The following is a 24,876-nucleotide window of genomic DNA, read 5'->3' on the forward strand; positions in this document are numbered from 1 at the left end:
GTTGTTAGTATGTGCCTTCCCAAACTGTGTTTGATAGTTTTAACTGCACAGTGAATTTTGAAATAATCTGTTAATGTGGACAGTATGATTAAGGATGAATTACTTTCACATTGTAAATAAACTTCCACAACTAAAAATGTTTTAGATCATCTTCATTAGTTCAAATATTTGAACGTTTTCTCTACACCAAGCATCATCAGATAGTCTTGGAAGTTAACTGATGTTCAGGTTCTTCATGTTAGGAGGTTTTGGAGAGAATCCTGAATGGAGTCATATTTTGGCCCTTTTGATTAGCTGTATGACCTTGTGGTAGATCTTTCACCTTCTCTGTGCTCTGGGTTTAGAGCCATAAATTCTTGATGGTACATACCACTCACAAACTTGAGAGTTAAGAGAATTGTTGAGCAATTCTTGTGTCGGTAATAAGAGTGGAAAAGTTTCATTTAAATAGAGGATTGTGTCATTGTTCAGAAACCATTTACTAAAGAATTAGGCCTGAGCGTGGAAGGAAGGAAAGATCCTTCTGCCTTAATTGCCTCCAGAAGAGCTTCAATCTTGACCTCGCATTTTGTGACGACTTGGTATCAAATTGTACTAAAATGGATGTGATTTTCAACTGAGCACCCGGTATAATTGCAAATAGCTTTATATATATTTGAGGGTATGCTGAGAGGAGTAGTTTGGTGACAATATATCTGTCCGAGACATAGACTTATATATTGTTGTGTACCAGGCACAGTTGGCTAGGGCAGCATCTGAGTTGCAGAATTCCTTCAAGAGCACATAGGTGAGAAGTCACTTCTACTCAGGGAAGAGGACTAGAGACCAGACAAGGAAGGGAGAGTGTTTGCCCTGGACCTTGAAGAACAGGTTGGATTTCTCCTGGTGGGGAATGTGTATCAGAAAGCGGAGGTTGGGGCAACAAGTGTGAGGCTGGCTAGTAGCCTGGCTGGGTAGGAGCACACAGTGCCTGGAGGGAGAGCCATGGGGGTCAAGTTGGGATGGTAAAAAGGGAATTTTAACTGGATAAATTTTGACTAAGTAACAAGTTGTTTTATGGCATTCATGTCACTAGACTTTTTAAAACATTTTGCGTCTCTTTGAAGAAACTAAATATAGCATAATATGTGAAAAATTCTTTTTTTATGAGTCAAACAATATAGAAACATGTAGAATATTTTGTGCCCATGGGTTTTATGTTTAGCAATTAGATATTAATTTTTAACCAATGGAGTGGAGAAAATTAACATTTAAAAGAATGAAATCTAGGTTTAGATTATGAGAATGATCTGCAACTATATTCTTACTGGAAATAGTCTAAGACAGAGCTGCTAGTTACTGTCGGTGAAGCATACACCTTAAATTGGTCAGGACTAGGTGATAACTTTGTAAGGATTCATTCATACGCTTGTGCCTTGCTTCCAAAACACCATTGGTAGTCATGTTTTACATGTTCTCTCTTGAGCCACAAAATAAAGTGATACTAAATGAGTGGTGTGGATTACCCAAATAGTCTCTTTACTATTTGTTACTATTAGGTACAGCTAGAAGATGTACGACAGTTCAGTAAACGTTTGCATAGATGAACACCTGTACGTAAAGAAATATAAGGGTTGGGAAAATGACGATGGCATTTTAAAATCCAAAGACTTTACCCTGGTCTCTGAGCCTAACATTGTCTAGCCTCTACTTGGGTCCTCAACGCCACCTCCTCCCTCCTCTCCCTTTTCATTGTACTTTAGCTGCACTGGCTTCTTGCTTTTTGTTCCTTGAATGTGCCATACTTGTTCTTTTCTCAGTCTTATGTCTTGCTGTTTCCACTGCCTGCAGTATTCCCCCTCCAGCTCTGCACATCTCACTCCTGTCAGCGTTACCTTATCAGAGAGGCCTTTCTGTTTACCCTCACTAGAGACTCCCTTTTCTGGTTACTGTCTGGTTACTTTATGCTGCTTTATTTTCTTCTTTTGCGTATCTGAAATAAACATGTTTGTTCCTGTTTATTTCTTGTCTTATTCTACTAGAATATAAGTTCCATGAGAGTAAGGATACTGTGTAGTGAGATCACTCTTGTTCTGTAAGAGTCAAACAGTAATGAAGAAGTTGGTACCGTCATAGGTTGCTGGGGGAAATGTAAAATGGTGCAGCCACTTTGGGAAACTATTTGGCAGTTCTCTCAAAATGTTAAACATAGAGTTGCCATGTGACCCAGCAGTTCCACTCCTAGGTGTATACCCAAGACAGATTAAAACATGTCCATGCAAGAACTTGTACACAATTGTTTATAGCAGCATTCATAAGCAGAAAGTGACAGATAACCCTAATGTCTGTCAACTGAGGAATGAATGAATAGAATGCAGTGTACCCATACAATCAAATATTTTTTGGCAATAAAAAGGGATGAAGTAGTGATATATACCACAGCATGGATCAATCTCAAGAACATTATGCTAAACAAAAGAAGCCAGGTCCAAAAGACCACATTTTGTATGAGTCCATTTATATGAAATGCCCAGAATAGACAAATCTGTAGAGAAAGAGGATGGATTATGGTTGCCTAGGATTGGCCGGGGTGGGGGAGGATGACACGGGGGATGGGAAGTGATTGCTAATGTAGGTCCAAGGTTTCTTTTTAGGGTGATTACAGTGTCCTAAAATTACATTATGATGATTGTTGCACAACTCTGTAAATATACTAAAAAACATTGAGTTCTACTCTTTGTGTGGGTGAACTTCATGGTATGTAAATTATATCTCAGCAAAACTGTTAAAAAAAGATTGAGGCAATCAAAAATATAGAATATTTTGTCTACATTTTACGTTTATCATTTGGATATTAAATATTTAAAAATAATAATGGAATGATTTAACACTGCAACTCTAGCTCCTAGATAGTCCAGGAATGTAGCAAGAGCTCAGTAAATAACAGACGAAGGAGGTTGAAGTATACAGATAATTACGATACAGTGCGTAGTGTAATAATTGCTTAGAGGAGACTAAGCCAAGGGTTACAGGGGTTTGAAGGTCTCTAAAATGTCACATCTGGGTTTGTGTGAAGAGAATGGGGAAAGGCCTCTAGGAGGCAGCATTTGAGATTGGCTTGGAAGGCTGCTTATGCTTTGCGGGTGGAGATGATTGAGCGGGAGACAAGGCTATAAGAAGGAAGCAGGCAGGAACAGAGGTCCCTAAACAGTTGCTAGCACATTTTGGCTGAGCTGAGAGTACAAATAGTATAGGAATGGACCAGTAGTAGTATAGTAGTATAGTGTAAAAGTGCAAGCATAGGCTACGGTCTGTAGCAGACAATGTCAGTGCTGGCAGATCTCCTCTGATGTCTTTTTATCATCCCTCCCAACCCCTAGTGTGCTTCTGATGGCTCATACTTGGGAAGAGTTGTATCCCTTGCTGGCAGAGAGCTGGAAGTACCTGGGGGTTTATCCCCCTTCCCCTAATAGCTCTCAACCCGAGACTTTCCTGTCAGGAGAATATCTTTGGAGCAGGGACTTTGACTTTTCCCCCCGTTCTGTATCACCAGCACTTGGGGCAGTGCTTGGCACTTGTTGAGCATTCAGAAAATATTTGAATGAATGAATGAATGAATGAAAACCAGGAAGTTGCAAGGTATATTCAAAGTGAAGTTTAATTCCTAAATCCCCTTGACTCTTGCAGAGCACTTAGGAGATTTTGGAAGGTTGTGATTGTGAAGGTCCTTGAATTTTGGAGTAAGGAGTTTACTTAGCTAAAAGAAGGAATTTCTGGTAATATGATATGTGTTTTAATGAAATTAATTTGGCAGTAGTGTGCAGGATGAACTGGGGGATGGAAGGGTTGTGTCTGTGGTGTCCACACTGACCAAGGTTGGGGGGGTCGTCTGCAGTACAGTAATAATCTAACAACTCTCCTTGCCTCTAGTGTCTCCCTAAATAGGGTGGTGGCAAAAGAATATAAAGGATTAAATAGAAGAGGTGCATTGAAGGAAAAATTTAAGATGTCAGGAGTATAAATACTCCTCAAAGAAATAGGGAAGTTAGGAAGCATAGATTTTTTTTGGAAAGGACAGACAATTTTTGCGATTGTTGGCCAGACAGTAAATTATTATTGCCCACCAGTGTGTGTGTGTGTGTGTGTGTGTGTGTGTGTGTGTGTGTGTCTTTTTGATCACTGAAATTGTACCTTGAATTCAGAGACAAAATTAAGACTGTGAGACTGCCGCCCTGTGGACAATATAACTTAGAACTGAAATCCTCAAAAATTATAATAAAACTTGATCCACTTGAAATTAACTATTATAGAACTGATTATGTTTCTTTCATATTGGTATATGTGGTTATGCTCATTAAATAGAAAGTTGAAATTAGTTTTTTTCTGAACTTTTTCTGGGGCTTTTAAATAAACGGAATTTAAATGAAATCAGTAGCTTTAAAATGTTGCAAAGAAATTCAGAAATGCCTTTTAGATGGCATACTTCTTTCTCTAGAAATTTCATATCAAAGAGTGTGTTTTTTAAAACATGGTGGCATGTATGCCTGTTGTAAGGTGGTACTTTTTTCTTGTATATTTTATCCTATTTTATACATATGTCCTTGAGAGTTATATTTCTTGAAAAATATATGAGGACTTCCCTGGTGGCACAGTGGTTAAGAATCGCCAGCCAATGCAGGAGACATGGGTTCGATCCCTGGTCCTGGAAGATCCCACGTGCTGTGGAGCAACTAAGCCCGTGCACCACAACTACTGAGCCTGTGCTCTAGAGCCCGTGAACCACAACTGCTGAGCCCGCATGGCACAACTACTGAAGCCCACGGCCCTAGAGCCTGCGCTCCGCAACAAGAGAAGCCACCACAATGAGAAGCCCATGCACCGCAACAAAGAGTAGCTCCCACTCACCGTAACTAGAGAAAGCCCGCGCGCAGCAACGAAGATGCAACGCAGCCAAAAAAAATAAAAAAATAAAATAAACACTTGTTTTGAAGAAAATAAATATTTAAAAAAGAGAAAAATATGTGAAAGTGTACCCCATCATTTTTTTCCTCTTAAGTGAAAGTGGCTTTCCCTTCCCATTTTTATAGAGTAGGATTCTATTGTTAGAAATTCGCCATACTTTGAAGAATTGCCTTCATTGTATTTTTGTAAATAACTTGGCTTTTATTACAGGTTATTTATTTAGAAGGGCAGTCTGCTCACAAGTTAAACTGGTAAACTAGCTTGAATCAAAATGAAATTGTGGGTGTGAAAAAATTGTTTGCTCTCTGCAACTCAGGAAATGGTTTTGTCTAGAACTCTGCAGAATAAAACTTTCCAGCAGATGAGCTGCTTACAGCCTAATGTTGTAAATGGCTTACATGCTTGTTTTCCCTGAGGAGTCTGGAGGGGTGGGGTCGCCATTTAGCGCTGGAAGTTTGTGTTAGCGGTAAAGCAGAAGTGGGCTGAAGCCCCATTCTGAGATCACAGTCATGCATCCTTTCTGAATGTGATATCCAGGATGAGGAAGAGAACGAATGGCGCATCTACTGAACCCCTACCCCCTTCATTTTAGGGACCTTATGTTTTGGTCATGGAGAGATTTTCAAATGTAATGTTAATGGTTTAAAATATTCAAATATTTCTAAGTTATTTTTCTCAAAAGTGTAGCATGACAAACATGATAATAGACTTTCAATATTAGGTTTTGTTTAACCTTTTCAAAGTAAATAGATGAGATTGTGACTTTTCTGAACTATTTTTTCCTACATTTATATCTTATATTCCACAGTTGATGTATATGGTGTGATTTGAAGTAGACTATTAATGGTGAAAATGCAAATGCTTATCTAGGTCTGCAAGGTACATTGCCATATAAAAAACAGTATTATTTAGGTATTGTTTAAGGAAAGTAACTTTCAAAATACTTCATGGTCTATTTGCTCCTTTCCTAAGTATTGGGACAAAGAGCCAGTAAAATTAGAGGTATATTTCTGTTTTCTAACCTTCTTTAATGGTTTAATTATCATATCATTTTTAAAACTATGGAATTGAACTTATATAAAGACATTTTTAGTTTAATATTTAGCCTGCACTTAAACTTTGTTATCACGTGGTATCTGCCTTTTTAATGCTAGAATGGTGATTCTTTTAGGATTAATGGTAGTTAGTGTTCCTTTTTACTTTCCAAGCATGGGTTCATTTTCATAACTAAGTATAAAACATTTTGTTCTTTGAAAAATAATTCCAGCATAGATGACTTGAATTTTGATAATAACAATAACAACTGTCTCATGAGTTTTGTGTGTCTGTTGGGTGTGTGTTTACAAATCTTAATAGGTCTTTTATTTTAGAATGCAGACTATTCACTATTAAATAAATACCTTTGATTTGAACCTTTTTTTTTTGCTTTATTTTAGATGTCTAGGGAGGTACTTAGCCTAGTGACTTCTAGATCCAGAGGGTCTTCTAGATAGTCTTAAATATTGTAGTTTAATCTTTTAATTTAAAGTTTCTTTTGGGTTCAAAATCCCAAGATCAGGATACATTTCTGATTTAGGATGTGTTGATATATTGCTTTGTGTGAAGCTTTTTATCTGTTTCCAGATTTAATTAAACACTTAATTCAAGTTTTCAAGGTTGTAATGGGATTTGTTTTGCCCCATCTGTGCTTATCACTGATACCTTCCTATGCCAAGGGACCCAGTGACCCTATTACCTGGGAAGGATGGGGCCCTGCCACTGAGTCATCCCCTGAGTAGGGCAGGCACTGACCCAGTCACAGAGCTGAAGTGGAAAGGAAGAGTATGATGGGAAGGGTCTGTCCCAGAAAACAGGTGGCAGGTAGGGGGAGGGGAAGCATCCTGATGGAAGGCCGAACATAGGCTTAAGGAATTCAAAACTTCTTGCAGGCAGTTGGCATCAGGAAATTTCAGATATGAGAGGGAATGCCTTTGCATTATTTATTCTCCCTGTTTTTTTTGCCCTTTCACATGAACCACAATTGTTTTTTAATTAACTGATTTATTTTTTTGGCTGCGTTAGGTCTTTGTTGCTGTGCGTGGGCTTTCTCTAGTTGCGGTGAGCGGGGGCTACTCTTTGTTGCGGTGCACGGGCTTCTCATTGCAGTGGCTTCTCTTGTTGTGGAGTGCGGGCTCTAGGCATGCAGGCTTCAGTAGTTGCAGCATGCGAGCTCAGTAGTTGTGGCTCACGGGCTCTAGAGCGCAGGCTCAGTAGTTGTGGCGCACAGGCTTAGTTGCTCCACGGCATGTGGGATCTTCCCGGACGAGGGATCGAACCCATGTCCCCTGCATTGACAGGTGGATTCTTAACCACTGCACTACCAGGGAAGTCCCCTGAACCACAATTTTATTGTCCCTTAAATCCTGCTTTGAAAGACTGTTTCTTCTTTTCTATTTTCAATACCTTCTAGAATTGTCTTTTGCTAGTTCATGGAACATACTTTAAGAGGGCTTTTTACAAGTTTGTAGGAAAAAGAAAGCACATAAAGTTTATATAAAAGTAAATCTGCCACCTCACACTCATTAGGATAGCTACTATCAAAAAAACCCAAAAAACCAAATAACAAGAGTTGGTGAGGATTTGAGGAAATTAGAGCCCTTGTGTTCTGTACATAGGAATGTAAAATGGTACAACCACTACGGAAAACAGTTTGGTGGTTCTTCAGAAAATTAGAAATAGAATTACCAAATGATCCAGCAATTCTGTTTCTAGCTATATACCCCAAAGAATTAAAAGCAGTCTCAAAGAGATGCTGTACTCCCATGTTCTTAGTAGCATTATTTACAGTAGCGAAAAGGTGGAAGTAACCTAAGTGTCCATAAGTGGATAAATGGATAAACAAAATGTGGCATACACTTACATGGGAATATTTTTCAGCCTTAAAGAGGAGGGAAATTCCGACACGTGCTACAACATGAATGAACTTGGAGAACATTATGCTAAGTGAAATAAACCAGTCACAAAAAGACAAATACTGCCATGATTCCACTTACATGTGGTAACTAGAGTAGTCAGAATCATAGAGACAGCAGTAGAATGTTGATTGCCAGGGGCTGGGGAGAGGAGGAATAGGGAGTCATTTAATGGATACAGAGTTTCAGTTTTGCAAGATAAAATGAATTATGGAGATTGGTTGCAAAACAATATGAATGTACTTGTTACTACTAAACTGTACACTTCAATGGTTAATTTTACCATAATTTTTTAAAAAGGAAAATTTGAATTTGTATTTGGATATGCAAATTGTAAGAGAGTAAAAAGCATCTGTAAGGAGATTGAAGTTACTTGATTTGGTCAATATTTAGATGCTTGGGATGTAACAACGAAAAAATCAGACAAGATCCTCATGAAGCCTACCTCTTAGTGGGAAAGATAGACATTGATTGAACAAGTAAAAAGTGTGTTTGAGTGTTACATGCAGAACAGGGAGACAACTAATGAGTAGGTGGAAAGGCGGCTGTAGTGAAAAGGCTTCCCTAAGGAAGTGACATTGAAGTTGGATTTGAAGGATGGGTAAGCACTGGCTAGGAGAAAGAGAGGGATGGAAAGTGATGGGAGGCTGAGGGAGTAGCATTATGGAAATGCTCCAGAGCAGGAAAGAAAGGGTATTATGCTTTGGAAAATGGAAGAAGGTGCTGAGGGCTTAATGTGAAATGTGATGGGAGATGAGGATGGCAAGTATCAGACCATATAAGGCATTGTAGGTCATGTTAAGGATTTTGAGTTTTACCTTAAACAGAGTGGTTAGACATTGCTGTGTTTCAAGCCAGGGAGTATGGAGGTGAAATGGAGTGGAAGTAAGAAAAAAAATGTGTCTTTTTATACAGTGTACCCTTTAAATGTAAATTACCTCCTTAATCTGGTGCTTGAATGTCAGAAGAAAAAGTGTTTCAGTTATGTTTATTCAGATGATATATTGGTTGCCAGTGTGGCCTGTTAATGTGGTAAGATGTGCTTAAAGGGTGAATTTAAGGGAATTGTCAAGGGTAATTGAGTAGAGGCGATTTTTACCTTTATATTCTGACTTGTTAGTTGAAACCGTAGAAATGGATGAGTTTGCCAAAGGGAGAGTCTGGAGTGAAAAGAGGCTTTTCAACGGAACCTTTAGGACATCCAGTGTTCAGTCATGAGATAGAGGAAGTGGGGCAGAGAAAGCTGAGGAAGAGTAGTGCAGCATTGGGGGAAAACCAGGAATGAGACTTACGAGTCTAACAAAACAAGCTCTGAAAGTGTTAATTGGGTTTAGCCCAGTGTGGTCATTGACCTTAGTTAGAAGAGATTTAGTGGCATAGTACAGGCAGGATTAGATTTGATAGACGAGAATGAGTCAAAGAATGTGTGGGAAATGAAGAAATGGAGTGTAGACAAATCTTTGAGGAAGGTTGGCTGTGAAGGGAGTGAGAAAGGATGGTAGAAGGGATTGAGGTGTATGTGACAGTTGGGGTGTCAAATAACGGAAGCTTTTTTTTTTAAAGAAAAGCTTGAATTAAAATAAAAATCTTCTTTAGATCTGTGAAATATTTGAAAAATGTATTACACACGTTGCTGATTCCCTAAATAGGATCTACTGAATACAGTTGTGAACCCATTGACTTAATCTAGATATGGTATTGTGGGACTGTGTACACACAGGTGCAATCAGACCTGCCTGGTGAGGTACAAAGGTCTGTTTGTCACTATACTAATTTCTGGTCATCTGGGCAGTAAATATTGCAGAATCCTGGATTCACTTAAGACCAACTAATTTGAGTCTTTGGTGTAGGACTCAGAAGTGTGTGTGTGTGTGTGTGTGTGTGTGTGTGTGTGTGTGTGTGTCTTTAGATGATTCTTATGCATCTGTTTTGTGGACTGTCTTTGGAGAATCATCCCAAGAATGTTTTACTTTGAAGTCTTCTGAATCCTTTTTTTTTTTTAAAAAAAACATTTATTTATTTGTTTGTTTATTTTGACTGCACCGGGTCTTAGTTGAGGCATGCAGGATCTTAGTTGCGGCATGCCTGTGGGATCTAGCTCCCTGACCAGGGATCGAACCGGGTCCCCTGCATTGGGAAGGCGAAGTCTTACCCACTGGACCACCAGGGAAGTCCCTGAATGCTTTTTAATAGCTCTATCATGAGGATTAAATGAGTTATGTATGTCAAGCACTTAGCAAGGAAAGATTTTCATAACTTTGTCTGCCTGTATGATTGGAGTAGTGGTAGTGTTTTTGTTTTTTAGCATGAACCTAGCTTGATCTTTTTTCCTGACTGTAAGGGTAATACACATGTCCCCCCCGCACCCCCCCCCCCCACCGTAAGTCCTTCTTTAGCCACTTTTCATACTTCTTCAGCCACTTTTCATACTTCTTCCCTCCTCCCTGCTCTCTAAGGGCCATGGTGCTTCCTCCTATTGCCTTGCCTTTGTTCACTCCTACAACTTCCTCTGCTGATAGTACTCTGCCCCAGCCTTTTACATGACTGCCACCTTATCATTCAGGTCTCAAAGCAGCTGTCATGTTTTCTGAGAGGCCTTCCCTTATCTAAAGTAAGTTTTCTTGGTCACCCTTTGTCACTTTGTTGATTTCCTTCATATGTGGGCAGGGACTATGTTCGAATTGTTTACTTGAGTCCACAGGTAAACTGACTATATCCTGAGTCTACAGAAGAGTGCCAGGCACATAGAAGCTACTTAAATACCAAATATCACAGATGAATAATACAAATCATAAAAATTTTACTAACCGGCACAAGTACTGTTAGCTTTCAGTTGATCATTACTTCAGATACTGAAATGTGGACCATATATGTATAAATGTCAATTGTGCAGTGATACATACTGTTTTCCGACTTGCATATTTCATGTAAATATATTGTGGAGATTTTTTTTTTTGGTACACTGTTTTATATAGATAATCATTCTTAACAGCTGAATAATATGGTACGCTCCATATAATGAGATATGGTTTCTGTAACACCTAATTTATTTAACAGTTTGTTTTCAATTTTTTACTGTTTTGAACGATGGTACTGAATTTCTCTCTGTATCTTTGTATATGTTATTTGTTTTGTTAGATAAATTACTGAGACTGAAAAGGTACATAAAGACCTTTTGGGGACTTCCCTGGTAGTCCAGTAGTTAAGAATCCACCTTCCAGTGCATGGGATGAAGGTTTGAGCCTTGGTCATTGGAACTAAGATCCCACATGCCGCAGGGCAACTAAGCCCTCACGCCCTAGCTAGTGAGCCTGAGTGCTGCAACTACAAAGCCCGTGCTCTCTGGAGCCTGTGTGCCACAACTAGAGAGAAGCCCGAGTGCTGCATTGAAGAGCCCACGCGCCGTAACAAAAGATCCCGCGTGCCGCAACTAAGACTGGACACAGCCAATAAATAAATAAATCTTTAAAAAATATAAATTAAATGGATTAAAAAAAAGACCTTTTGGTTGTGAAATTGCCTCTGGAATGCTATTCTTATACTCTCAAAAATAGAGTATGAGACCATTTATTTCCCCATACCCTCTCTAATCATTTTACTTTTTGCTAATAGGTGAAAAATGGTATTGTTTCTCTGCTCTGAGGTTGTGAGAATGAACATCTCTTGTATTTGGCCACATTTTGTGAAGTGCCTCTTCATGCCCAATGCCCATTTTTCTAATAAGAGTGTTTTTTTTTCCCCCCAGGAAAAATCATTTAATATTCATTTGCCAAGCACAGGGTATATTCAATTTGTGGGTTAACACTTAAAAAATACAGACAAAAGGCAGAAAATATTGATTTTAAAAGAAGAAAAGGGGGAGGACATTTAAAAATCCATTTAAAATTAAAACTTTTCACAGAATCTCTAAAGTGGGTCTAATAAATCCTGTGTCTCAGTATAAGAAACAGGCTTAATAAGAGTGTTTGATTCAATTAATAATAGTGTTTTCTTTCCTCCACATTTTATTACGAAAGTTTTTAAACATGCAGCAAAGCTGAAGTTTTATAATGAACACTCATACACCCACTATCTAGATTTTATCATTAACGTTTTATAATATTTGCTTTACCATACTTTTATCCTTCTATCTAAAGTAAATTGCAGGGACGTCCCTGGTGGTCCAGTGGGTAAGACTCCGTGCTCCCAGTGCAGGGGGCCTGGGTTCGATACCTGGTCGGGGAACTAGATCCTGTATGCATGCTGCAACTGAGAGTCTGCAGGCTGCAACTAAGGCCGGGCGCAGCCAAAATTAATTAATTAATTAAAAAAAAAAAGTAAATTGCAGGCATTAGCACATTTCCATCTAAATACTTTAGCATGCTTATCACTGACTATAGTTTCAATATCTGTTTACTTTTTTCCTTTTGAGGTACAATTTTTGTAAAATTAAATCCATGAATCTTTTTAGTTTAAACATTTTATTTCAATTTAAAACAATTGGATGTTCATTGGTCAACCTTTGAAGAGGACAAGGCTTTTTCTTTGAGAATGAGCTCACTGTTGCATTTCCATATTGTATTGCCTTTCTTATATATTGCCTTTCTTATGTATTGCCTTTCTTATTGGCTAAGATTTCTAGTTGGTTTTTTAAATGGAGCAAGAACTTTAGTTTTTGTAAAGCATTTGTTGAGTTTCAACAAATGTTTTTGCCTGGGTAAGCCAAACCTAAGACTAGGTTTTGTTTCTTTTTTCTTTTTTTTTTTTTTAAATTTGTCATATGTTCCCCCTAGTTTATCCTTTGCCTTACCTTTGGTTATGGTGCTTTTAGATTTTTATGTAGTCAAATGTCATTCTTTTCCATATCTTTTTTTTTTTGCTGTTTGTGTCATACATGGAAAGACATTTCTTACCAAATAGTATATAAATGCTTATATTTTCTGCTGGTCCTTTTTTTTTTTTTTACATTTAAATCTAATTGGAATAATGTGATATAGGTTTTGTTTTTTTTAATGATTAGCAGTGGTTTGAAATTGTTAGTTAGCTAATACTGTCTAATGAGCCCTCTTCCATTCTGTGGGTTTTTTTTTTCCCCAGACAAAATAGGATTTAATGTTTTTGTTGATGCTGTTTTTATTATAACCTAAGTTTGTATAGTATCAGATTTCTTTCTTTGGTAGTATCAGATCTCTTTTTAAAAAAAATTATTAATGTATAGTTGATTTACAGTGTTGTGTTAACTTCTGCTCTACAGTGAAGTGACTCAGTGATACACATACATTCTTTTTTATAGTATTTTCCATTATGGTTTATCCCAGGATATTGAATATAGTTCCCTATGCTATCCAGTAGGACCTTGTTACTTATCCATTCTATAATAATAGTTTGCATTTTTTTTTTTAAAGAATTCCTCACTTTTCTTATTTTCTTTCAGATGAACTTTAGCAGAGTCTTGAAGGATGGGGTGAAAGGATGGTGGGGAAGCAACAGCAAGAGCCAAGGCAGAGAGATCAGTAAATCCTGGGGACTTGTTTCTCTAATTTGTAATTGTCTGAATTCTTAATCTGTGTAACAGATGACACATGCTTATTTTAGTATCCTTAAATCTGAGAGATGTCTCTAGGGTGGTTCAAACTAAATTCTAAAGTTCAAAATGTTTATGAGGTTTTAACAGTTTGGGATGTTATAGAAAGGGCATAGGATTCTAGGGTGAGAATGGTTTTAAATCCCTGCTTTAAATGAGCAGGTCATAATTTTTGAGCAACTATATGCATCACCTATGCTGTTATTTTTCATGATTCTGTGGGTGGACTGGCTGCTTCTTCAGAGCTGACTCAGCTAGGGCTGGATGCATAATGTAGGGTGGTTTCACTTACATAGCTGGGACCTCTCTGTGTGGCTCTCATACTCTGTGGTGGCAGAAGGGATCCTAGCAGCATGAGAGGGTAAGCCTCTGTGTGCCTCAGCTTTTCAAGCCTCTGCTTGTGTTTTATTTATTACTAATCCATTGGCCAAAGGAAATCACTTGCCCAATTCTTCATTTAAGGGATGGAGAAGTAGACTCCGCCTCTTAATGGGAGAAGAGGCAAAGTCAGTCATGTTTCACATAGGGAATTTGAAACAAATTAGTAGCTATTACTGCAGCAATTTAGCACAGGAGGTAAAGGCCTTAGCTACCGGGATATCTAACATAAAAGGCAGTGAGAACAGGCTGTGCAAGACCTGGGGGGAGGAATGCTTGATGTGTTCATGGGATAGCAGGGAGATATCAGTGTGACTAGAAGAGGGGGAGCAAGCGGGAAGTAGGAAGAGATACAATCACAGAGGCTGGGGCAGGGTACGATCTTGCAGTCCTGAACAGTTACGAAGACTTTGTGTGTGTGTGAAAAGAGGCACTATGGGAGGGTTTTGAAGCTGGAGAGTGATATGATCTGACATATCTTTTTAAATGGATTACTTCTGATTGCTGCTTTGAGAGTAGACTGTAGAGAGAGAAGCAGCAATCAGAAGTAATCCATTTAAAAAGATAGGTCAGGCTGCTTGGACTGCCTCAGTGATTGATGCAGGTAAGAGATATCAGTAACAATGAAGTTGAGTGTTAGGGTTTTATATATATTTTGAACATTGAACCAACAGGATTTCCTAACAGATTGGATGTAGGTATATGACAGTCAAGAAAGCCAAGGTTTCTGGTCTGAGCAGCTAGAAGTATTGAATAGCCACCAAGATGACTGGAGAAGACTGTGGGTGGTAGGGTACTTTTTGAAGGGAACATCAGGAATTCAGGTTTGGATATGTTAAGTTTGCCAATCAGACATTGGAATGGAGTTGTCAAGTTTGATAGAGGAGTCTGTGGTACAGGAGCAAGACCTGGAGATAGAAATTTGAGAACATTAAAATACTTAGAGCATCATATATGTCCAAGAAGTATTTCATAAAATAAATAAATCTAAATTACTTAAAAAATTTCAAGTTTTATCTGTATAAGTGGTATGGTTTCAAGTATGGGAGAAGAGCAGCAGAGCAGTTTGGCTGTAGCTAAAATGTATCCTTTGTGATGAGAGTAAATTATGAGTTCAAAAAGTCATTAATTGGGCTTCACTGGTGGCGCAGTGGTTGAGAGTCCACCTGCTGATGCAGGGGACACGGGTCCCTGTCCAGGAAGATCCCACATGCCATGGAGCGGCTGGCCCGTGAGCCATGGCCGCTGAGCCTGCGCGTCCGGAGCCTGTGCTCCGCAACGGGAGAGGCCACAACAGTGAGAGGCCCGCGTACCACCAAAAAAAAAAAGTCATTAATTGTCTGAATGGTGTTGTGAAACATGAATAAATAAAGCCTGTAGTCTAAATATTTTATTTGAATATTCCTCTTTACTGAAACGTTTACCAACTTGTTTCTAATTTGAGAAGTTTATTGACAGGATGCCGTATAAGTAAAAGCCTGAAAAGGACAGAAGACGAAAGTTGAAAGAAAGGGCCACTGATTAGGATAATCAGTCCTAATCTATTGGGGAGTCTCCTTCTTTGTTCTGTCTCTAATTTTATTTGTAGACTTAACATAATGCGATGTTCAGGTGTAAGCACTGGGACTAATCCAGAAGCTGTTCTCCTTTAACAAATGCAGAGCTTTGCTGCTGTGGGCTTGACCATTAAACAGGGCTGCCAGACCCAGCCTAACCAACCTATTCATCGGAATTGGACTGTTCAGGAAAGTGAGAAAGGGGCCTCGCTTTTTGTGTAATTTAGACTTTCAGAAATGACCTGGGAATGGCATGGACTGTGTGGAAGAGAAAAAAGCAGATTTATGATTGAGACAGTATTTAGTTGAACCTCCAAATGTTTTCATTCAGCAAATATTTATTAAACACTGTTGTGGGTCAGGAATGCTATCCGGCTGAAATAAATGACCAATGAGACATGTAAATAAATGATGAAAAAACAAAAAAGAGTGTCTTCACCAGATATTCCAGCAGAGTAAGCAAGAGGAATTATAAAGGAAATCAGTTCACCTTTAGGTCCCCGAAAGCTAGAGTGCTTTGCATATTTTAGCAGTGTATATATGTATGTATGAATGGATAAACAATGTGATTCGTTTATCTATTAGATCACTTACAAAATACTGTGGGAGCACAAAGGAGGAAGTGACCAGTTCTTCCCTCTAATGGTGAAAGAGAGATTCCCCAGGTGGGGAAGGCCAGCAAATGTGGAGTGAGAAAGCGTGACATGCTCTCAATTAATAAGTTCAGCAAAGCTGGATTATAGGGTGAATGTTGGGAGGTGGCATGGTCACAGGTGAGGCTGTAATATGGTAGACCAAAGTCAAGATGCAAAAATGTATTGGAATTTACTCTGTGGGTGCTGGTAGGCCATTGAAGTTTTTTGGTTTTTTTTAATAAGAATATTAGGAGGTAGAATTTATGAGAAATTCCTTTAGGAGGACTTCATTCTTTTTTTTTTTGGCCGTGCTACATGGCTTATGGGATCTTAGTTACCCTGACCAGGGATTGAACCTGGGGCCGCAGCAGTAAGAGCGCTGAGTCTTAACCACTGGACCACCAGGGAATTCCCGGAAAGACTTCACTCTTGAATTGGAAAATCAAATGTTGATAGAATTTTTAAAGTTATAAACATATACACTGAAAGTGAGCACAGTTAGTAAGTCATATAATTTATGGTAGAATCTGTTTTATCCCTTTCAGATAATATATATGATCTTAGTGCAGGTAAGACCTACACTAGGTAATCAAACTACACCAGGGTGATCAAAATATGCAGGATGGCATTGGTTTGTTCTTGAAAGAGAAAGAAATGTATTTTTGCTTTATGAAATTATTGCGAACCTTTTTCTTAAAGATTCTGGCATTTAACTTACTTTGAAATGATTTTAGGCTCATGGAAGAATTGCATTAATAGTACAGAGAGTTCCTGTATATTTTTCATTCATCTTCCACTCATGTTAACATCTTATATAGTCACAGTACAATGATGAAAACTAAGAAATTAACATTGGTGTAATACCATTAGTTAAACTGTAGTAGGATTTTTTTTTTTTTTTTCGCGGTACGCGGGCCTCTCACTGTTGTGGCCTCCCCCGTTGCGGAGCACAGGCTCCGGACGCGCAGGCTCAGCGGCCATGGCTCACGGGCGCAGGTGCTCTGCGGCATGTGGGATCTTCCCGGACCGGGGCACGAACCCGTGTCCCCTGCATCAACAGGCACACTCTCAACCACTGCGCCACCAGGGAAGCCCTGTAGTAGGATTTTTATAGTTTTTCCACTAATGCCCTTTTTCTGTTCCAAGATCCACCAAGGATACACAAATTGCACTTAGTTGTCATATATCCATTCAAATCTGTGGTGGTTCCTTGTCCTTTTTGACCTTGACACTTGGAAGAGTACTGGTCAGGTATTGTGCAGAATGTGCCTCAATTTGATTTTGTCTGATATTTTCTAATGATTATGGACTGGAGTAATGAGTTTTTGGGCTACTGGAGTTAAAAACAATTTTTGTTTTATTTTTTAACTTAATCATAAAGTAGAATTGATTCCCTTATTTGCTGTACAATTCTATGAACTTTAATACAAGTTTAAATTTGTGTAGCCACCAGCAAAATCAGGATATAGAACAATTCCATCACCTTCATGCTCTGTCCCTATAGTCAGTCCCACCGTCCCCCCAATCCATCCCCTACAACCACTGATCTGTTCATCATTACGGTTTTGTCTCTTTGAGAATGTCATGTAAATGGAATCGTATAGTATGTAACCTTTTGACGCTGGCTGCTTCTTTCACTCAACGTAATGCTTTTAAGAGTCATCCAAGTTGTATTTATCAATAGTTAATTTCATTTTATTGCTGAGTATGGATGTAGTATTAGTATGTTTGTTTATTCCCCCTTTTTGGATAGGTACTTCAGAACACATTATGTGTCCTGGCACTATAATAAGCAATTTAAGTCAATTTTTTGTGGATTTTCAGGGCTAGTTGCTAACGTTAGTTTCTTCATTTCTCTATTTTTACCAGCAATGTAATTAAGAGAAATTGAAGTTCTTGTTTCTTTAACATATCCTAAAATTCCCCTACTTTTCTGTTTATATTTGGTTCTTTTTATTAAAGAGCAAAAGTAATAGCAAGGTGAATTTTTTTCATTTTGCTTGGTTTTAATCTTCGGGGCTGAGCCTTCTGTGATTCAGGCCTACAGCAAAAACTCAAGCCAAGTAAGTCATCGGTCCACAAGGAATGATGAATTTATATTGAGTGCATTTATTTATAAGAAAGCCATAATACTTAGCTTTTTTATTAGTCTCCTTGTAAGTAGGGCCTTTAATTTGTTTTATAGATAAATAAGAAATATCAAATAAAAATAGACATAGTCTAAATCAGGGTAGTGTAAAATAAGAGGCTTGACCTCTATCATATTGTCTTAAATTTTACTAATGGCAAAATGTAGTTGTCTTTTGTTTTTAAGAGCATGGAGTTTTGGTGTATTTTAAGATGAACTTTTTGGGACTTGTGTTAAAAGTCTATTTGCTTAAATATCCTACTGCCATAAGATAAAAAAATGTTTCTAGAATATTAGTATAGGTTTTCTTTTTCTTAAAACCTTTTATTAGTAAAGTGTAATAAGTGTAATTGAATTTTTGGAGGACTTTATAAAGTTTCCAGGTTGTTCTGAATATCTGGTAATTTTACATACTACTTTCAATAAATTATATAAAAATTTGAGGAGGAGACTTCTCTTTTAAATGTAGCCTTAATGTGATTTTTGTTTTCAGTTCCTCAAACACTATTCAGAGGCCTCAGAGAGGCTATGGAGTAATAAAATGTCAGAACTAAAATGGATTTTCAGAATTACCAGATCTCTAGACTCTCTCAATATTTTACAAAAAAATGAAACTGAAATCCCATAGTGGTGTGAAGTAACTTGTTCACAGTCACAGTTGGTTGTAGAAGCTGCGTGATACAGTTCCTCCCCTCAAGTGGGTAACTGGTTTATGAATGTAGACACAGAGTTGTACAAAATTAACTGCAATACAAAATGGAATGTTCTGGGCAATAAGAAAGGCACTGCTTTTCTTAAACAACAGTCTCTCCATCACCCCAAAAATCTTTTCTTGACCCCTTCACAACAAAATTACTTTCTGTCTTTAGTTTCTCACCCCTCATTCTCCCCTAAACTCTATCTGATCAGATGTTTTGCTTGTTTCTTTTTCACCTTTACCACACCATGAAAATTCTTCTTTCAAAATCAGCAGTGATGTCCATGCTGCTAAATCAACTGTCGTTTTCCTCTCAGACCTCATCTCATTTGATCTGTTGTCAGCATTTGGCACAGTTGCTCATTCCTTCCTCCTGGAAGTACTTCTACTTAAATTTCAGGTTAATGCCACATTTGCCTTATTTTCCTGCTGCATTTCTGGGTACTCCTTTTCAGCCTTCTTTGCTAGTTCTACCTCATCTCCCCTACCTCTAAATAGTAGAGTGTCCCCAAGCTCCTGTCATTGTTACCTTTTATATCTGTAGCTTTAATATCAAATAGATGTTAATGACTCCCAAATTATATATACCTAGCCCAGACCTCTACCCTGGGCTTCAAGACTGTGTATTCAGCTCCAGGACAATACCATTTTGACATCTTTACTTGGATAGCTAATGAGCATCTCAAACTTAGTGTGTTCAGTAACTCCTGATCTCCCCCTACCCCAAACCATCACCATCTATGTTCACCTTAATGTGTTCAGTAACTCCCGATATCCCCTTACCCCAAATCTATCACAGTTTTGGCATCTGCCGTCTTCCAGTGGCCAGAAACTGAGTTTTGAAGCCTTATTTCCCCCACAACCCACTTGTTGTCCATTCAGAAATCTCGTTGGATATTCCTTAAAAACATACCCATAATTTACTCATATCTTCTTCTGCCTCCTTTGTCTAAGCCATTATCATCTTTTCTGAGTTATTGCATAAGCTTCTCCTTTCTTCCATCCCTGGCCCACTGCAGGTTTTTTTGCAACACAGCAGTCAAATCTTATGACTCAGCTACTCCAAACTCCCCTGCTAAAGTCTCTAAACAGTGAGGCTCTCCCTTAGTTTCTAGTGCTCTTCCTCCTTCTGTTACTCTCTTCCTTATTTTCTCTACATGAACCACACTGGCCTCCTTGCTTTCCTTGAACATATCAGGCAAGCTCCCTGTTAGAGTCTTTGCATGGGCTTTTTTCTGCCTGAAATGTTCTTCCTTAGATGTGTCTTCATGGCTAGAGGTCTTTACTCAAAAGTGACCTGGCAAAAGGAAGTCTTCCCTAGCTAGTTTGTGTAAATTGTCATATTCTTCTCATTGCTGTTTTATTTTTTCTTATTCGTCCTTATCACTAACATACTACACATTTTATTGTGTCTTTTATTTATAATCAACATACTATATATTTAGTTCATAACATTTCTCTCTTCCTGGCTAGAATGTAAGCATCATGTGAGTAGGGGTCGTTTATCAACAATGTGTCGTCTTCTTCACTGCTGTATAACAAGGGCCTAGAGGAGTACCTGGCACATGGTAGGTGCTCAGTGAATATTTGCTAAATGAATGAGTGCCTAAGAGTACCTCAGATCTGTTACTAACTTGACATTGGTCAGGTCACCTCTCTGTAGACCTCCTTTTCCTATTGTTAAATGAGACTAGATTGTATCAGTGTTTTAGGTTTTCTTAAAACACTGAAGACTTAAATGAATGTAATATCAAGTTTCCTTGAAGGTTTTTATAAGAATTCAGTTACTCAACAGAAAAGTTTAAAAACCACTGGACTGAATAGAGGATCTCTAAGTTTCCTTTCAGCCTTGTGGTCAGTTCTTGTAATAATAGTTATAAGTGGGGCAACAGAGGGAAGCCTTCATGTAGAGAAGGCATTTGAACTGAGATTATGAAGGATGGATGAGTAGGCAGAGATAAGGGAAAGGGTAGGAAATAAGGTAAGTGCTTTCCAAGCCCAGAGAAGGCAAACAAATAGGAATGGAGCAATCCAGGTTTCAGTAAGGCTGGAGAGAGAGAGAGAGCGAGAGAGAGAGACAGAGAGAGAGAGAGAGAGAGAGAGAGAGAGAGAGAGAGAGAGTGTGTGTGTGTGTGTGTGTGTGTGTGTGTGTGTAGGGGGGGAGGGAGAGAAAAACAGACCCGAGATAGACAGTGGGGAAGAGGTGGAGAGTGGGGAAGATAGGACTGGAAACAGGTAAAGTGAGGTCGGATTGTGAAAACTTTGAACACCATGATAAGTAGTCCAGCTTTTTGCCTCTAGGGAATCAAAGTTTGTTTTTCAGCCATGAGTGATCATCACATCACTCACAGAGTTGTTCTTTAGGAAGATTTCTCTGAGAGTGGTGAAACATGAATTGAAAGTACGCAGTTGGTGGTAGAGAAAGGGACAGTTAAGATGTTGTTGAGATATTATTTTTCTCTGATATGTTGCTTTTACCTGAAGAATAGCAAAGGAGGAGCTGAAGTTTCACTCTCATCTCAATATAAAAACAGAAGATTTCCTCTCTACAACATTTGGAGGTTGCTGAATCGTAAGGTGACAAGAGTCTTTCTGAGCAGCTGCTGTGTGAAGAGCACTAACTACATTAGGTTCTAGGGCTCTGTAGCAGCAGAGCAGTGGTTCTCATAAGCCTGGGCTCTATCCACACCACTGAATCTGTTTCTAGGGGTAGGCATGTATCTTCAGAAGTTTCTTTCGGTAATTCGGAGGTGCATCCCTGGTTACAATCCACTGAAGTAAAAAATATATTGTCTTCAATACTGAATTTTAAATTGCAAGAGATAATTTCATGGTGATATAAAACTTGAGATTGCACTTAGCATATTACCTGGTAGCATTATAAAGAATATAATTGTACAGTCAAGTCTTGGTTATTTTTGACAAGAAAGGAAAGTCTAACACCCAAAATAACACATACAATAGAATCTTGTAACATAGTTACATGAATTCAGCTGTATCAAATCATGGGTCAAATCAAACAACCTAAGTGTCCATTGATGTATGAAGGGATAAAGTAGATGTGTATATATGTATACACACACATACATACAATGGGATACTACTCAGCCATAAAAAAGAATGGAATCTTGCCGTTCATGACAACACGGATGGACCTTGAGGGTATTACGCTGAGTGAAATTAGTCAGACAGACAAATACCATATGATTTCACTTATATGTGGAATCTAAAAAACAAAACAAATGAACAAACAACACCAAACCAAACTCATAGATACAGAGAACAAATTGGTGGTTGCCAGAGGGGAAGGGGGTTAGAGGGTAAATTAAATGAGTGAAGGAGGTCTAGTTATAAAATAATTAAGTCATGATGATGTGATGTACAGCATGATAACTATAATCACTAACACTGTATTGCCTTTTTAAAAGTTGCTCAGAGAGTCTTAAAAGTTCTCATCACAAGGAAAAAATTCTATGGTGACAGATGGTAACTAGACTTACTGTGATCATTATGCAGTGTGTACAATATTGAATCATTACATTGTACACCTGAAACTAATATAAAGTTTTATGTCAATTATAACTTCAGTTTGAAAAAAAATCATGGGTGAAATCATGTCTGTTAAAAGTATTTTCAGTGTACAGGTAAAATCCTGATATGCTAAAATTTCCCTTCAATGAACTGTTTGAGAAAAGTTATTCATTCATGTCTGAGTTTCTGCTATGTGTTGGACCCTGTCTTAGTGGTAGGAATACAGTAATGAACAAAGCCAGGCAAAGCTGTGGCCCCTTTTGCCTTTGGTTTGCCTCTGAAAACACACAGACACTTGACCAGGAGGACGTTCTTATGGATGAGTCTTATAATCTGAAGGGGGAAGGGGAAGGGGGTCTTGGTTTAACAAATCTAGTGATAGATAATAGAGAATTACAATTAAGCTCACATTTGGAAATGCTGCACGTTGCTCAGAACCTGGGATTACGCTTTGGAGGTTTTAACATCAACAAAATTAATGCTGTCCTGCTGAAAGATTTATAACACTGAATCTTGGTCTTTAAATTTTTATTTTTATATTTAAATAGTAGGGAAGAGTGATTTTGGTCATTTATCATTTTAATGGTTTGATCTTTTCTTCTTCCATCTCTGGATGGAAACATGTTAGCTGCAGATCCAGAAAGATTCAAACCATGCCTTTTTCTTAGCCCAGGGTTCCTAGATATGAAACTTAGACTGTTCTGTATTTTCACGTACTAGAAGTTCTCAAATTTGAGTTCAAGGAGAAGAGGTAAAAATAACAGGGAAGAAGAGAGTGCTTGCATACACAGTAAATTCTTTTCATAAGTTCTATTTTTAAACAAAGAAATGAACAGTGTCTTAACTTCAGTTGGCATTTAATAAATTCATTCAGTTGACATCTTTCTCAGCTAATAGTTCAAATATAAATGTTGGCAATTCCCCCAGGTGTGACAGCTCTATATTAAGATATATACTGACTTTGGTATATATCTAATTTTAGAAATAAACATACCCACAGTATATACAGGTGCATTATATTTCCATCACAAGTCTAAGATGCCACATTTTATTTACAAATTTAGAGACCCAAAGTTTGTCATCCTGAAGTATTTGATACTGGTTGCTTCTGCTATGAAGCATAATAATAACAGCTAATGTTTATGAAGTGTTTATTAAGCGCCTAGTACTGTATTGTACATGAACTGGATTTCTTTTTCAAGTCACATTTGTTGAGGTATAGTTTATATACAGCACAATTTGCCCTATTTAGTTATACAGTTTTGCAATTTTTGACATGTACAGGTATTATAACCAATACCACAGTCACCATACAGGATATTTCCATCACCCCAAACAGTTCCCTTGTTCTCCTTTGTAGTCAACCCGTTCCCCTCATTCCCATCCCCTGACAACCACTGATATAATTTCTGTCTTTTTTGTTTTGCCTTTTCTAGAATGTCATATAAATGGAATCATACAGTACGTATTTTGAGTTTGGCTTATTTCATTTAGCCTTATGCTTTTAGATTCATCCATGTGGTATCATCTGTCAGAAGTGTAGAAGTTAATACCTTTTTATTGCTGATAGTATTCCATCGTATGGATATACCACGGCGCATTCATCTGTTCACCAGTTGGTGGACATTTGCGTTTCCAGTATTTGGCGATAATGAATGAAACTGCTATAAATATTTATGTAGTTTTTTTTTTAATAGACACATATTTTCATTTCTCTTAGGTAAATATCTAGGAGTAGGACAGCTGGATTGTAGGATAAGTGTATGTTTAACTTTATAAAGAATTGCTAAACTGCTTTCCGAATAGGCATTCCCACCAACAGTGTGTGAGAGTTGTAGTTGTTCCATATCCTCACCAGCCCTTGGTATTGTTAGTGTTGTTGTTGTTGTTTTTAATCTACTGTAATGGTGTGTAGTGGTATTCTGACTTTAATTTGCTTTTCTCTAGTGAGTAATGATGCTGAGATCTTTTCTCTGCTTATTTACCATCTGTATCTCTTCTTCGGTGAAGTATCTGTTCAAATAGTTTGACCATTTAAAAAATTGGCTTGTTTTCTTATTTTTGAGTTGTGAAAGTTCTTTCTATATTCCAAATAGTAGTATATGAACTGACTTTAATTCTCACAATAATTCTTTGAGTTGGAGGTGGATACTGTTAGAAGTAATTTCCCAGGATTACACAGCTAGTAGGTAGCAGAGCTAGGATTTGAACTCAACCTGTGCTGAACTGTTTGCCAGGGTTTTTTTTGTTGTTGGTTTGTTTTTTTTTTTGGGTGGAGATTGATTTTTGGGAGCTGTGAATAGAACCAGGATCCAATTCCTGTAGGTGGTAGGATAACGCTTATAGAGACACCCCTGAGCAAAGGGGCAATATATTACAGTAGCAGCTCTGGATTGCCTCTTTGGGAACAACTCAGATGTTTGTTTCTGTTGAAGAGGGGTGATTATTTTTACTTTACATCTTTTACTTCACTTCTACATACCGGTGGCCAAAAGT

At 38.0% G+C, this 24,876-nt stretch overlaps 1 protein-coding gene and 1 non-coding gene across 2 annotated transcripts in view; one reads left to right on the forward strand and one right to left on the reverse strand.

The window, feature by feature from the left end:
* ELF1 (E74 like ETS transcription factor 1) overlaps positions 1-24,876 on the forward strand; it is a 105,218-nt gene that overhangs the window by 1,575 nt on the left and 78,767 nt on the right. The gene's annotated exons all lie outside the window — the stretch shown is intronic.
* Positions 16,359-16,432, reverse strand: TRNAK-CUU (transfer RNA lysine (anticodon CUU)). Its single transcript has one exon. It is a non-coding gene; the product is annotated as a tRNA-Lys (tRNA).

This window comes from Tursiops truncatus, chromosome 18 (assembly GCF_011762595.2).
Source record: "Tursiops truncatus isolate mTurTru1 chromosome 18, mTurTru1.mat.Y, whole genome shotgun sequence".
NCBI classification, from domain to species: domain Eukaryota; kingdom Metazoa; phylum Chordata; class Mammalia; order Artiodactyla; family Delphinidae; genus Tursiops; species Tursiops truncatus.